The sequence below is a fragment of the Trachypithecus francoisi genome, unplaced genomic scaffold (assembly GCF_009764315.1).
Source record: "Trachypithecus francoisi isolate TF-2019V2 unplaced genomic scaffold, Tfra_2.0 Lachesis_group15, whole genome shotgun sequence".
NCBI classification, from domain to species: Eukaryota; Metazoa; Chordata; class Mammalia; order Primates; family Cercopithecidae; genus Trachypithecus; species Trachypithecus francoisi.
Window position 1 is genome coordinate 39,994,530 of NW_022681460.1, and position 15,328 is coordinate 40,009,857.

The 15,328-nt window shown below is 38.6% G+C and overlaps 1 long non-coding RNA gene across 1 annotated transcript; it reads right to left on the bottom strand.

Annotated features, from left to right (window-relative positions):
* Window positions 1-6,548: 6,548 nt before the first annotated feature.
* LOC117098015 lies at window positions 6,549-12,620 on the bottom strand. The gene is made up of 3 exons (XR_004443141.1): window positions 11,336-12,620; window positions 10,356-10,427; window positions 6,549-6,717 (listed from the first exon to the last, which is right to left on the bottom strand). It is a non-coding gene; the product is annotated as an uncharacterized LOC117098015 (long non-coding RNA).
* Window positions 12,621-15,328: the final 2,708 nt, after the last annotated feature.

The window sequence follows — 15,328 nt, forward strand, 5'->3', positions numbered from 1 at the left end:
GTAGTTTACATAGTTGAAATAATAAGTAGGCTGACAACACTGAGAAACTCACTAGAATGCAGAGCAGAATCAAAGAGGCTTATAAAAACATGAAAGAAACTAAGATAAAAATTTATTTGTGAGTTGATAATAGGAGGTTATACTCAAAAACTTTAAGCAATATTAAAAATATGGCAATGAATATTTAACAGATAAAGCATAATAAGACCTTTATTATAGTCAGGGGGAATACAAAATAATGAGCTGTAGATGGCATTCAGAATAATATAAATATTAACCTTAAATCATAGAAATAATGCATTTCTTGTACCATGGCAGAATATATAACCAGAAAAGATCTGGGTACAGTGGTTTATGCCTGTAATCCCAGCTACTTGGGAGGCTGAGGTGGGAGGATCCCTTGAGGCCAGCAGTTCAAGACCAGACTGGGAAAAATAGTGAGAACCCCCATCTTAAAATATAAATATGAACATGTTTAATTATACATAAAATATTATATATTTATATATTATTAAGTTAATATATAAACATATAATCATAAAAGTTTAAATATATTAAATCGATTTATAAATATATGTAATCATAAAAGTTTCCAAATACAAAATACCTGGAAATGATGGATAAAATTTAAATTATGGACTTAATAGTGGCTGACACAAAGAGAGGATAAAGATAGATGCCAGAAATTGGCATTCTACAGAGGACAGAGTGAGTGTGGAGGTTTAGGGACATAATGTTGAAATGAAACTACTATGGGTGATCTGCTTAGCCAACTCTAGCCATTCCTCTTGGTAACCAGGAGGACATCTCCTTGACCAAGATATTAGGAAATGCACCAGGGTAGAGAAGACCAACATTCTAATTTTTTTTTTTTTTTTTTGAGATGCAGTCACTCTGTCGCCCAGGCTGGAGTACAGTGGGGTGATCTCAGCTAACTGCAAACTCTGCTTCCTGGGTTCAAGTGACAGCCTCCCAAGAAGCTGGGATTACAGCCACATGCCACAACACCCGGCTAATTTTGGTATTTTTATTAGAGACAGGGTTTCACCACGTTGTCCAGGCTGGTCTCCAACTCCTAACCTCAAGTGATCCACCTGCCTCAGCCACCCAAAGTCCTGAGATTACAGGCATGAGCCACTGCACCCAGCCTGCAACATTCTTAAAAAGCTTGATGGTGCCGTTCTTTTTAGGCTAGAGATGATGGTTGCAGATGCCTTCATATAATTAGGCTCTCTGGTTTCATTTCCAGATGGATAGAAACCAGGTGGCAGTCTTTAATCATCAGAGACAAGCTGTGTGCAATTACCATAATAAGCCAATGGGGCGGAGCAGTAATCAAAGTATTTTAACCTAACGGGATCTCTGGTGGTAGCTAATTGAGTATGAAGATCCCTAGGAATAAAATAAATGGGCAGCTATCAAAATACTGTTTGACATGTATCTGTGAAAAAATTCTAAGTATAGTGGCAAAAACTTGATATGAGTCACTGGAATGGGATTACGAGACCATTTAGCCATTTCTAGCTCTCAGATCCCCCAATCCCTTAATTGGAGAACTTGAAGAAGACCCTGCACATGGCCACAGATGTTTACTAAAACTCTTCTTCCAAGCCTTTTCCAAAGGAACACATGGCTGTGTACCAGGATAACTGTACACTGAGAAAAGGCAAGTAAATATTCAGATGTTGAAAGATACTACTCTGAACTGATGTTGACCCACAAAGACCAGAAAGTCTACCCTTGTCAAACAGTAGAGTCTTGTGGAGGTCAGGTGATAGATGGAGTCTTGGTTTTAGTCTATCCACAGTAGATCCACTGTGACTGTACACCCATTCTGTGGTTATTTTCTTCTGCACATTGGTTCTGTAATCAGTGGTGTCAGAGCTGTTACTGTAAGAAGCCAGATTCGGCCGGGCGCGGTGGCTCAAGCCTGTAATCCCAGCACTTTGGGAGGCCGAGACGGGCGGATCACGAGGTCAGGAGATCGAGACCATCCTGGCTAACACGGTGAAACCCGTCTCTACTAAAAATACAAAAAACTAGCGGGCGAGGTGGCGGGCGCCTGTAGTCCCAGCTACTCGGGAGGCTGAGGCAGGAGAATGGCGTGAACCCGGGAGGCGGAGCTTGTAGTGAGCTGAGATCCGGCCACTGCACTCCAGCCTGGGCGACAGAGCGAGACTCCGTCTCAAAAAAAAAAAAAAAAAAAAAAAAAAAAGAAGCCAGATTCATTGCTCTTTACTGGTTTCCCCATCCCCCAGCCTCACCTCATTTAAAGCAATACTACATCCATCCCCGGATGTTGCAGAGAATAACACCACTATCAAAGACATGAAAGGTGAAGAGGTGAAGATTTCTATTATACCCTCTTTTTGCTCCCCTATTTAGATGTGCAAAAGACAGATGTATGTTCCGGGATGTCTATATATTATCATAAACTGAATCAGGTTGTCACACCCATTGCAGCTGCTATTTCAAATGTGGTGTCACCATTGGAGCAAATCATCACTGCCCGTGGCACCTTTTATGCAGTCATTGACCCAGCAAAAATGTTTTTTTCTATAACAAAAATCAAGAAAATTAGAAACGATTCGCCCTCACTCTTTTAACCCAGAGCTATGTCAGCTCTCCAGGTCTCAGTCTTAATATATCCTAGAGGGACTTTGATTGCCTTGATATTCTACAAGCATCATACTGGTTCTTTACGTTGATGGTAATATGCTAATTGGACCTGGTGATCAGGAAGTAGCAAAAAATGGATGCTTTTGAAAGATATATGCATGCCAGAGGGAGGTGAGATAAATTCCATAAAAGTCAGAGACTTGCACATAGAAGAAGTTTTTAAAGAAGTGATGGTCTGTGGCAGATCAAGATCACCTCTCTAAAATGAGAGAAAGTTTGGCTGCACTTGGCAATCCCACTATGAAGAAAGAGGCACAGTGCTTGGTAGACCTTTTTAAATTTTGTAGAGAATATATACAATATTTGGATGCACTGCCCCAATCCATGTGAAAGGTAATATGTAAAGCACCCAGCTTTAAATGGGTTCCCAGGCAAGAAAAGGCTCAACATTGAGCACAAAGCTGTGGGGTGAGTGGCCTTGTCATTTAGGCTTTATGAGCAAGCAGACTGGATGATACTTGAGGTGTATTTGGTAGAGAGGAGGATTAATAGAAACATCACAACACAGACTCTTAGGATTTGGGGAAAAGGACATGCTGTTTTCTTCCAACAACTATCCTTCATTTGAAACCAAATCTCCACTTGGAACTGGGTCTGACAGAGGCACAAGACATCATGATGGGAATCCATGGTTCCATAGTCACAAGGTGTCTAGCCCTTACACCATGAATTACAGAACCAGGACTTCCATCATGAGCTGGACCTTATTTAATGTGCCAAATTATAAAGTTGGAGATGTGCAGCAGCACTGCACATTTTAACTGAAATGGTACACTCAGGACCAGGTTGAAGATGGTCTAGATAGTCTAAGTAAATCACATGAGCCAGTGAATCAGACTCCATGGGACATACCCTGATTGCCTTGACACCTTTCCTCATCAACATCTATGGACTCATAAGTAGTTGCTTAAAGCAGGTTGATAGAGGAGGGAAAAGCACAGGTCTTGCTTAAGGATAACTCTACAAGATGTTGTCACCAGCCAAGAATTTAACACTGTTTTATCATAGTCCTTCCTGCTTAAGGGTTTTGAGGAAAGAGAGTAGTGGAAGGAAATCCACTGAGCAGAACTTCAGGCCTAATCTATGGAGCATAAAAGGGAAAATAGAAAGGTATAAATCTAAACTAATTATTGGTTAATGGCTAATGGGTTGGATAGCTGGTTAGTGACCTTTAGAAATGTGAAGTTTGGTGACAACAAGATCTGATGGAGAGGTACATGGATGGATGTCATGGCCGTGAAAATTTATTGCTCAGCTGTACTGCTGTGGGAAGTGTAAATGACTGACAGCTCAAGCTCTTGCCCTTCTGGCTCCACCACCACAGCCTGCCCAGGCCACACTTCCAATGGGCTACATTTAGTCAATGACTTTACACAGTGGGTTCACTGATGCAGGCTCATTCCTGAAGACATGGGACTTTTTAAACGAAACACTGTGGCTCAAGGACTTTTCATCAGACTGGACAAAACTTTTCAGAAATTCTGTTGCAGTCTGAAGCTACTTATATACATTACCCCTTCCTTGTCACTCCATTTCAGAGATGTCAGAACTGCATTGAAGGCTTTTTCCATCTTCTCTGGTTCTCTCCCTTGTTTTCAGGGCTATTTTCCCCAATAAATCCCTTGCATGTTGTGGTAGGGCCCCAAAGATATCAGGTCATAATTCCTAGAACTTGTTAATGTATTTTATTTGGGAAAAGGATCTCTGCATATGTGATTAGTTGAGGATCCTGAGATGAGGAGATTATCCTGAATTATCTGGCCAGGCCCTAAAGGGCAGTTAGCACAACTACCCTTATAAGAGAGAGGCAGAGGGAAGTTTGACATAAATATAAACAAAGGAGATGGCAATGTGATGCCCACAAAATGACTCAAACTCTGTAAAATATTTGAAGAGATATTCTAGGCCAAATATGAGTAACAAATGCCCTGTGACACACCCCTCAGGAAATCTTGGGAACATGTGCCTAACATGTTCAAGCAACAACTTGGTTTTATACATTTTAGAGAGACATAAGATGTCAATCTATACATGTAAGATGTACATTGGTTTGGTTTAGAAAGGTGGGACAACTGGAAGAGGGAGTGGGTGGTTTCCAGGTCATGGGTAGATTCAAATATTTTCTGATTGGCCATTGTTGAGCTATTATCTAAAGACCTGGAATCAAAAGAAAGAAATGTATGGGTTACCGTGAGGGTTTGTGAAGACCAAGATTGTTATCATAGAGATAAAGTCTCCAGATAACAAGCTTCAGAGAGAATAGATTGTAAATGTTTCTTATCAGATTTAAAGAATCTGTTCTATCAGTCTTGAGGTCTCTATTTTAATGTTAATGCTGGCTAGTTGGCTCTGAATTCCAAAAGGGAGGAGGGTATAATGAGGGCTGTTCCACTGCCCTTTTCCATCATGGCTTAAGCTAGTTTTTCAGGTTAGCTTTGGAATGCCCTTGTCCGAGAGGAGGGATCCATTCAGATGGTTGTGGGTCTTAGAATTCTATTTTTGGTTTACAGTGAGGACTAGCAGAGACAGAGAGAGAGAGAGAGATTTCAAGACTCTGGTGATACAAAGGCACACCAGCAACTGGCAGAAGCTGGAAAAGACAAGGAAAAGATTCTCCCCTAAAGCTTTTGGAGGGAGTGCTTCTTTTCTGACACCTTTATCTTGACTAGTGAAGCTAATTTCAGACAGAAACTGATTTTAGTTCTGTCCTCCAGAACTAAAATAAATGTGCTGTTTAAAACTACTAAATTTATGGTCATTTGTTAGAGCAGCCAAATGAAACTAATACATGTCTAGTTCTTTCTTGGTGCCTGCCTCTTGAGCATCTAAACAAACACAAATGGTGCCTGCCACTTGTGGTCCAAGAAAAGCAGTTTGACGGGGTGTGGGAACTAGCTTACTCACTGCCTCATTAAAAGGGTGCCATCCTGCCACAGCCTCATTAAAAGGGTGCCATCCTGTGCGGTATATGAGTCAGGGTAGCCCTTGGCATCAGGACGCTGAATTGCTAAAGGTCACCAACGGTACCTTGGGAAGACCTTGAGAAGATAAAGGGCAGCAATGTCTGTAAAGACGACAGAGGTTGGAGGTTCCTGCTGCAAAGGAATAAACTACAAAAGAATAACAAGAAACTGAGGGCTGTCGTGAAGTTAAAGGCTAAGTGTGAAAGCCATTAGCCTGTTTAATAGCTTACAAAATGGAAGACAAGACATTAGTGAGCAGTGGATTGCAGGTCTGGAAAGTTAAATCAGAGACCTACAGATGATTCAATACTCAGTTGAGGAAGATGTGTTGCCCTAGGATCAGGGCCCTGGGTAGAAAACCATGAAACACAAACCTGAACCCTTTCGCTGGAGATGCTGTAGAGGCTCCACCCCTGCAAAAAAAAAGGTATTCCTCTTGGGATATGTGCTTACTTTCTCTCCTGGACAGCAGCTTTAAAACTAGAATAAATCTGAACATAACCTGCATGGGTATATGTTAAGCCTGATAAGGGAGGAAGTACGCTATAAACCAAAGAAGCTACAAGAAATATCTAGCTCTTACCAGTGAGAGACAGGAGAGTGCCTCTGGTATTGCATTTACAGGGGACTTGGTCAAGAAGGCTGGTATATACAACTGCATAAACAAAGATGTATTGACTTGGATCACTTCCTCCAGGCATAAGATTTAACCACCTGGCAGGAACCTCATGGAGTGGGTACATTTGTTGCCAGAGTGGCTCTTGGAAATCTGAGGAAAGTGACAGCCCATGCTGAGTGAGGTAGAAATGTCAGAGTCACCTGACAGGTGGTAGAGGAAAGAAGAAAGAGGCTGAGAGAAGTGGGTATGCTAGACAAGACGTGGAAGATCAGAATACTGACCACAGAATTATGTTTCACTGGGAGAATGGAAGACCAAGTAACACATTGTCCATCAGGAATGCGCTGATACATCACTAAGAAGCTCTGTAGTGGCTGCCTTTGCAGGCCAGGGCTGGTTATGGGAGAGGTAGTCATAGATCTGGGTTCGTTCATGTCTGTAGGGGAAGAGAGGACCCTGTAACAAAAGATAACAGTTCAGGTAGTGATACTAAGCCACCAGAAACACTTTAACTACAGGCAAGGTCAGAGGGTAATCTAGAAGCTTTGACTTTCAGGGAGTTAAGAGAGCTTTGTACCTTGAGGAGAAAGACAGACATGCGACTAACAATGGTGCTGCTTAATGTCTACAATCAGATAAAAAGGTAGCAATGGAAGAGCTGGAAACTGAGGGTGGTCAGCCCAACAAAAAGTTACACTCCCGCTCAGTTCCCAAATCTGAGCCACTTTTTAGATTCAGAACACATTAACCTAAGAAATGCTCTAGATTATTCAGTCCTACTTTAAAGACACTGAGATACAGACAAGGTAAATAACTGTCCCAAGATTACATAGCTAGTGTATTAAGGAACAAAAGAAAATAAATTTGTAATACTTACAGTAAAAGTTAATATGTAAAGGAATGAATAAAGAAGATTAATAATCACAAAAATGTACAAAAGAGTACAAGTGATTAATAAGTATATGAAAACATCATTAAAGGAAGGAATGCAAATTAAAACAATGTGCTATCATATTAAACTTGATTAATAAATATTTAATAATATGCTAAACTAAAATTCAGAGGTATATAAACTGGTACATCATTTCTGGAGGTCATTTTCATTGTATTTATAAAAACTTAAATTTGGGAAGCTGTTTGACCTATAAATTACACACTTAGGAATTTATTCTACACGAATCATCAGACATGTGTGAAAGAGTTTATGTACAAGGACAATAACAGCATAAAATATAGCAATGGAAAAATTTTAAAGTAGCCTTTAATGTTTAAAAAAGGATTGGAAAAATATTATGATATATATATCAACATAGACTAGAATAATACAAAGCCATTAAATAATATTGAGTAATATTTAATAACATGAAAATTTTCAGAAAACATTGTTAGGTATGAAATAGTGAATTAAAAATAATTTTTATATTGGTGCACAAAAATAAGTGAAAATGAAATAAGGATTCATAGAACTGGGGATGAATGAAATTAGTTATGGCAATACCCTCATTAACCCAGAAAAGCTAATACTTAAAGTAAAAACAAAGGAAGTAGAATGTTGAGAGCAATTTTGCTCCCCCCAAAAATGTGTGTGTGTGTGTGTGTGTGTGTGTGTGTGTGTAAAGAATCATAATTTTACACCAGAATGTTACTGTTGCTTATCTTTCTATCTTACAATTATGCATAAAGAACTACTCTTTTCTTCACTACTTTATCAATGAACATGTAGGAACAAACAAGAAATGTTATTATTAAAAAAATTCTTCAAAGAATAATGTTTGATTTAAGTCCCCCATTCCAAAATGCTTCACAAGATCTACCTGTATGTACCTGACAGTTCCTAGGTGGGCATTCATTAACATTCACACAAATCCTTTAAGTTCACCATTAACTTAGGATGTAATTTAACTTTTTGTTAAGATCTGAAACAATCCCATTGCACGAGTTAGGGAATGAGCATACAAGAGTAAAATTGATTAATGGAATCAGTAAAACTTACAGTAGAATTTATGTGACATATTTAGCTATATACACAATTATTAGTTTGCTGCTCAACAAATAAACCTAAGTTAAAATTAGGTCACAAAAGTAATTGGTACTTTTTGCATAGCCAAATTAAACCTTGATTTTCCCCTCCTTGTTTTATATTCATCAGCACAGATTTCAAGTTTTCCCCAGTAGTGTTTACTATTTGGTTCTCTTCACCCTCATCATCAGTATAGTCACCCTCACACTGACACTGACACATTAGAAAAACCAGGGCCCACAGTTCCTGCAGCACTGACTCCCACTGCACGCCCTACAGTTGATATAATTTATGTTCATCGCCCATCAGTGCAGGCCCAAGACCACAACCTGAGAAGTCTTTGAGCATCTATCTGGTACCTGTACCACTAGAATGACACGTCTAGGAGCTCTGGACAACAGAGGACTTTAAGGCCCTAGGAACTTTGGAGAATGAGGCCATAGCTTACATGCCCTAGGGCAGTTCAGTAAGTACAGGCAGGTAGGTGGGGGATTGGGTGCGGGAGAAGGTAGAATGAGCAATGGTTCTGCATCTCTAGCACTTGAGAATCCAAGGACAGGGAGATCAGAAAGAGACCTGCACTAAGGAACATGAAAGACAGCGGCTAGCTCAGGGAACTTACTTTTAATCCAGACTTCTTGGTATTCTAAAAGACTATAGTTGTGTTACTCTCTTGGTCAGTCTTAAACCCCAGTTTAACTCAGGGATGAAGCAGAAGCTTGCCAAAAATATTTCTAGCCATTCATGTCTAAAATTATGTTAGTAAACACAAAGAAAGCTTTTGTCCCCCAGTGAAAGAAAGAAATACAATAACATACTAATACCAGGGAGAGTTTAACCACAGAGTAAATAGAAATTGTATATAGATTAATAGAATTCTAGGGTTGGACCTTAGAGATCAATTATAGCAACATTTTCTGATAAACACATTGAAACTGAGAGAAGCAATATTATAAAGAGTATAAATATATTGCACAATAATTTACTAAATCCCAAAACACTGAAACCAGAAGTAAGCTGGAAATTTTAATGAGGCTGTTTTAGGACAAAAATAACAGATGCAAATTTTGTGTACTGATGTGTTAATTTAATTGAACCCAAAACCCTTCCAATGTTCTTGAAAAACAAGGCTACAGATAATTATAAGGTGATAGTCCTCCAGTGGATTATTGGATAAATTTAGAGACATTTGAGATTAATATTATGACAGTCTAAAGATTTCTGTTCTGAACAGGGGTCAGAAGATGTGGGCTCTCTTCCTGTTTCACTAACCCAAAGTATGGTGCTGGACAAGATAATGGACTTTTTCTGAGCTCCTCCAGTTCTTCATATGTAAGAGAAAGAGCTGAATACATGATCTCTAAAGTCCCAGATTCCACACAGTACTGTAGAAGTCACACATTCTGCAAATTTCTTGAGGGCTACATCCACAAATATTAGACTGTCTACACCTTTGCTCTTATCCACTAAGCATCTCTTATAACTTTCATGTGATCAAAAAAACTTTAGATCATTTTTAATACTTTTACTTTTTCTCAGAATTGCCTTAGATCTCATATTGTAGACCCTAAAATAATGTATGATGTAAATTTCTCATACTAACTTAATACATGCTATGGAGTGATAAAATGCTAATAAAAATGATGAAAAGTATCCCACAAATAAGAGACAACAAAAATACAGTAACCACTTATGCCCCAAATGATGCAATTATAAATTACAGAGTTGGCCTGGTTCAGACTAAAGATTAAAAGCAAAATTTTTAAAAATTCCCTCTCCAGTTACAACCGATAAGACAAACTTCTAATAAACACTGACTTTGAGCAAGATTCTGTTTAGTTTATCTAGTTGATTAAAGTCTTCTTCTCTTTCATAAATCACAACTTCTGCTTAACGTATAGAATCATACCAGGACTTAGAAGGACGTTTTTATTTATTCCCTTGAACCCCCATGACAAAGGCTTTGAAAATGGATTTTTGACACTTAACATTGCCAGATGTTCTGCCTTGCCTTCTTTATATTATTTCTAGTAGTCAAGGAGACTCCCCATAAAGTGGCTGGTACAGCACTTACTCACGTAACATTTCTGTTCCAGAAATGAGCATGCACAGAATTTAGCCTCTGGTGCACAGGTTTAGTTTAGGCCTGAAAGAAAAGAAATTTTTTTCTGAGACTATTGGAAAGAAAAAAGTCTAATTTCATACTATTTCTTCAAAGACTGAGTATTATTCATTAAAATACTCAACCATCTGGAAAAAATAATAATTGTAGTGCTGGAGGCCTTTTTAAAAAAATAACAAATCATTCCAAGTTTAAAGAAAGACAATGAATAGGATTCTTGCTTTCTTGTTAATTTATCCAGCAATATTAGAGTTTCAAGCACATTCATTTCCATCAGGCATCTGACCTCCCCAAAGCGTGCTGCATTCCCAGACATATATCAAGAAATAGCTCGGATTTTTCAGCTTTCCTTATTTACAGTTTCAGGGCAAGATCTGCCATCGATTTTTGGGTATGATTCTGATTGATTCCAGTGTGAGTCCTGCACACAATTGGGCAGTACAAAATGATCCCTAGCCTAGCAGTCTGTGCTCCTCCCATAGAGATATGTTAAAGTTTCCAATTCCAAACATTTCTGTTTCCTAAATCCTCTCCTCATATCTTCAGAGTTTTCTCCCTATCTCCTTTAATATATGAAAGCATACATTCTAAAACTTGGGTAAACCATTTTTATGTATAATCTTAATTTAATATTTCTTTAACACACAGTCATCATGGCCTCAAGTGTCTAGAAGTGTCAAACGCTATTATGAGCTCTGAATTTCCAAAGGAAAAATTATAAATTATAATACTCTTAGGAATAATGCACAGCATATAGCAAGATTGTTAATGAGAGCAAGTAGTTGTATACGTTTATTCTGTTGCCAACAGGGATAAATATGATTTGTTCTTTTCACAGTTAGGAATTGTGTCATTTAGAAGCACTTCTACTTCAAGTAACAAAACATGTGAAAGTGGCTTAAATACTAATAACACTTTAGTGTCTCACTTACCAAGACTCCTTGGAGAAGTTTCAGAGTTGATTACTTTAGCTGCTCAGGAGGCTGAGGCAGGAGGATTGCTTGAGCCCAAGAGTTTGAGATCAGGCGGAGAAAAAAAGCAAAGTCTCTTCTCAAAAGAAAAAAAAAAGTCAGAGCTCTAGGTTGGCATCCCTGCTACTTCATTCATTCTCCCCTCATGGTCACAAAATAGCTGCAGCACCTCCAAGCTCATGCCACCATACCACACTTCCCAAGGGGTAAAGGAGGAGTGTAGGCTTTCACTTCATTGTTTATTCCCTAGAGCTAGGGAGTGTGAGATTAACTCCACCTTTCCTGCTCACATTTCAGTCATATACCTGAACAAAATCAGAATTCAGCCTTTTGTTTGCAATGAAGTGGGAGGAATTGTTTAGAGCAATGAGTCAATAGTGTCTACAGCTGAAATTCCTTGCCCTGCAACAACAGAAGCCAGATTTATCAGTTATTTTGCATGACTACTTTTGGGTTACTCACATGTGTAAAGAAAGTTCTTGACAAACATACAGAATATGTGTGTGTAGGAGAATGGTGCCCAGGAACCCAAAATACTTTTTCTCCAATCAAGGATCCCATTTCAAATAAGCTATCCCATCGTCAGAGATGTCAAAGTGACTTATGGAGTACCTCAAGAATACCCAATTATCTTCATTTTATCATTAATCCCAACATGAGTAGATATTTATTTAATTATGTGTCCATTTACATGAATGCCAATGGTATAAACCTTGAAAAATATCTATGCTTTTATCTTCCTGTATACTCTACCATGTTTATACCACTTAAGAACAAACTCTAAGACCTTGAGCTATAATGGAGGCAGGAATGAAAGCAAAGAGTGAAAGGAAAAAAGGCTAGAGTCTAGAGTGCCAAACAACGAAGGGAATGTGCTACACCCAAAAATGATCAGAAGCCAGAGACCAAATAAGAATGGTAGTTTCAATGTGGGGCAGGTATTAAAACCAGAAAAATACCCAAAAGCCAGAGGCCAAGAAACGGCCATGGATAAAAGTAAGCACCCAAAAGCAAGCAAAATGCAGAATCTCTGTGTTAAGACAAGACAGAGTTAAGACTGAGAAACCACAAATGAAAGATTAAAAAATGTGAAAACCATGCAATAGAAAATCTACAGATGAGTCAACAGCCCTTCCAACAGGAAAGAAAATAACTGCAAGAAACGTGTGCACCAGCTTACCAAAATTGCATAAATAAAATCATACCTGGCACAAGTGGGAACATTGAATTGTATGTTATACTTAAAGTAAGTGAATTATATGGTATGTAAATTATACCTCAATAAAATTATCCCATTCCTCCCTTTCCCAAACAAGGTAATGCAGTTTCCTCATTAGTCCTCTACCTCTGTCTTGGGTACCTGCCCTTGGAGACAGCCATTATGTAAGAAAGCCCAGGACAGATGCTGAGGCTATGTATAGATGTTCCAACCAAAGCCTCTGCTAGACACCTAGCTGACAGGCAGCATCAACTGTCAGACGCTTGTGTGAGCAAGTCTCTAGATGATTCCAGTCCCAGCTGAGGATTCAGTCATCATGGAGTAGAAGCAAGGCATCCCTGCATGCCCTGTCTGAATTCCTGACCCATAGAAGCCACAAGAGAAAATAAGTCGTTATTATTGCTTTAAGCCACAAAGTTTTGGAGTAATTTGCTATACCAATAAATAGCTAATACTGACACTAATGAAATCACCACACAAATGATTGCAAAAATGACAACGTGACAAGTCATGAAAGAAAAAAGTATCTGGAGCAGTGAAAGTATATAATTGGGAAATAAACTTATTTCCCACAATAAATCCACAAAAATTCCAGGAAGTCAGTAAAGGCTTATCGTTCCAATATACTGAATGAATGGGCACTAAGTACAGTCAATGAGTAAATGTAAAATGATTTTGTCAGAGAGATGGGAAGGTAGGCGTGAGCATAGGTTTGTTAGACAAGCCTCCCAGGTTGGTAACTCTATTCTATCACAACCAGCTATGTGACCTTGGAAAGGTAACGTTTCTGAGCCTGAGTTCCTTCTTTGTAAAATAAATGTTTAGCAGGATTGAATGAGATGGTGCATGAGCTTAGTATACAGCTTGATTGAATATTAGTTCAATGGTTATTATTATTATGAAGTGCTTGGGTTTCCCCCAATGGCATGGCCCCAAGCAATCTCTTCCAGAAAGGTTACTATTTAGCTATGGGTTTTAGAGACATGGAAATAATAAGTTTTTTAAAGTCCATTTTATGAACAAATTGTTTAAGCGCAAGTATATTCTTTTCACATTTCTAATTTCTGAGCTCCCTAATCAATTGCTCCTAGTTGCTAGTAGAAAATGGTCACAGAATCAAGTTGCAATTCCCGCTAAACAGTTAAGGTATGAGGTTTTCATTTATTTGTTACATGTAATTTAGGAAATTTGATAGTAAATATCATTTCAGATGATGCCTTCATTGCTAGGGATACAGTTTTGCTATGTCTTTTTTTGCATAACTATTTATCAGCTGATAGCTTTTTCTATATGGTGTTTGCTATTTTAGACAACAGGTCAGGAGCCAAAAATAATCTAAAATAGAGGAGTGGAAGAAGAAAGTTTACATTTTTCTTTCGTTAAAGTTATTGCATATTTGTGGTCTGAGAAGCTCATCACTAAGCCAGCAGGGTAATAAGCAGTTGCCAGCAAACCTAGCCTGCTGCAGACAGCCAGAGAAGACACTATGAATCAGATTCACCTGATATTGGCTTCTGTTGTAATTCACCGAATGACTTGAGAGGGGATCAAAAAGGAAGTCTAACCTCCAGTACAGAACAAGCATGCATTTGGAGCTTTGCATTTTCACTGTGTCATTCTGCTGCTTCAAGAATGTTGACAAAGAATTGTCATCTAAGGACATTTGTAAAATAAAGAGCATCTTTCTAAGATTTAGGGTAAATTTTTATCTTTACCTTACCTGTCTTTCTGTGCTTCATGCCTTGCATGATTTCTAGATCATAAGAGGCACTCGATTAATGTGTGCTAAGTTGAATTGAAACGCCAGGTCGGAAAGTAGACTCAAAGTCTTCAGAAGAATTCTTTGTAAAACCTTGAACATAAAGACATTTCTCCCCTAAGCCCAAGAAAGCCACACTATACCTGCTGCTGTACTTTGCTCTCTCTAGGCCTTTTCCCTAGCCTGGACTCTACAGTCTAGCATGGTAGATAAGAAAAAATCTGTGGAGTAAGTCTGGCTGAGTTCAAATCCAGTGCTGCCACTTGCCAGTTGTGTTACCTTGGGCAAAGTCTCTGAGCCTCAGTATTTCATCTGCAAAATGGAGAATAGCAGTGGCTAGTTGTTAAGATTATCATGAAGAATGAATCCATAAGTTTATGTAAAGTAAGTAGACTGTAGCTGGCATATAATAAGCAGTTAATAAATGTTTCTTATAATGACAGACAGCCAATCTGATATTGCTCTGGGCATGCAGCCCAGGGCCATGTCCCTGTTTAGGAAGCCACACAGACGACTGCAGCAGAGAATTCTCTTTGAACTCACACACTCTGAGAAAAATGACTGGAGGAGGTTTTCTTTCCACCAGCACTCTAGAGAGAATGGTGTATGGAGATTCACACTGTCAATCCTTGGAAAGCCCAGCTGTGAACAAAAACACAAACTTCTTTTATTTGTGGGCAGTCCGTTGGTTTCCTGCCAATTTCATTTTTATTGATGACAAATGTGTCCTGAAAATTCAACCAGTCCTTGATTTTTCTCAGCAAATTAGGCCTTCTTACCACACTTCCCCTACAATATCACTAGCCACATTCAGAAACACCTCATTTTTGGTATACTTGAAAATATGTATTTTAAAGACTTGAAATGCTGCCACCTAGAGGCTACAATTTCATAACTATAACCACAACAGTGATCATGAAAGCCTGCTAAAATAGAACTTGGATATGCATTCTAAATGTCACTTTAAAATCATGTA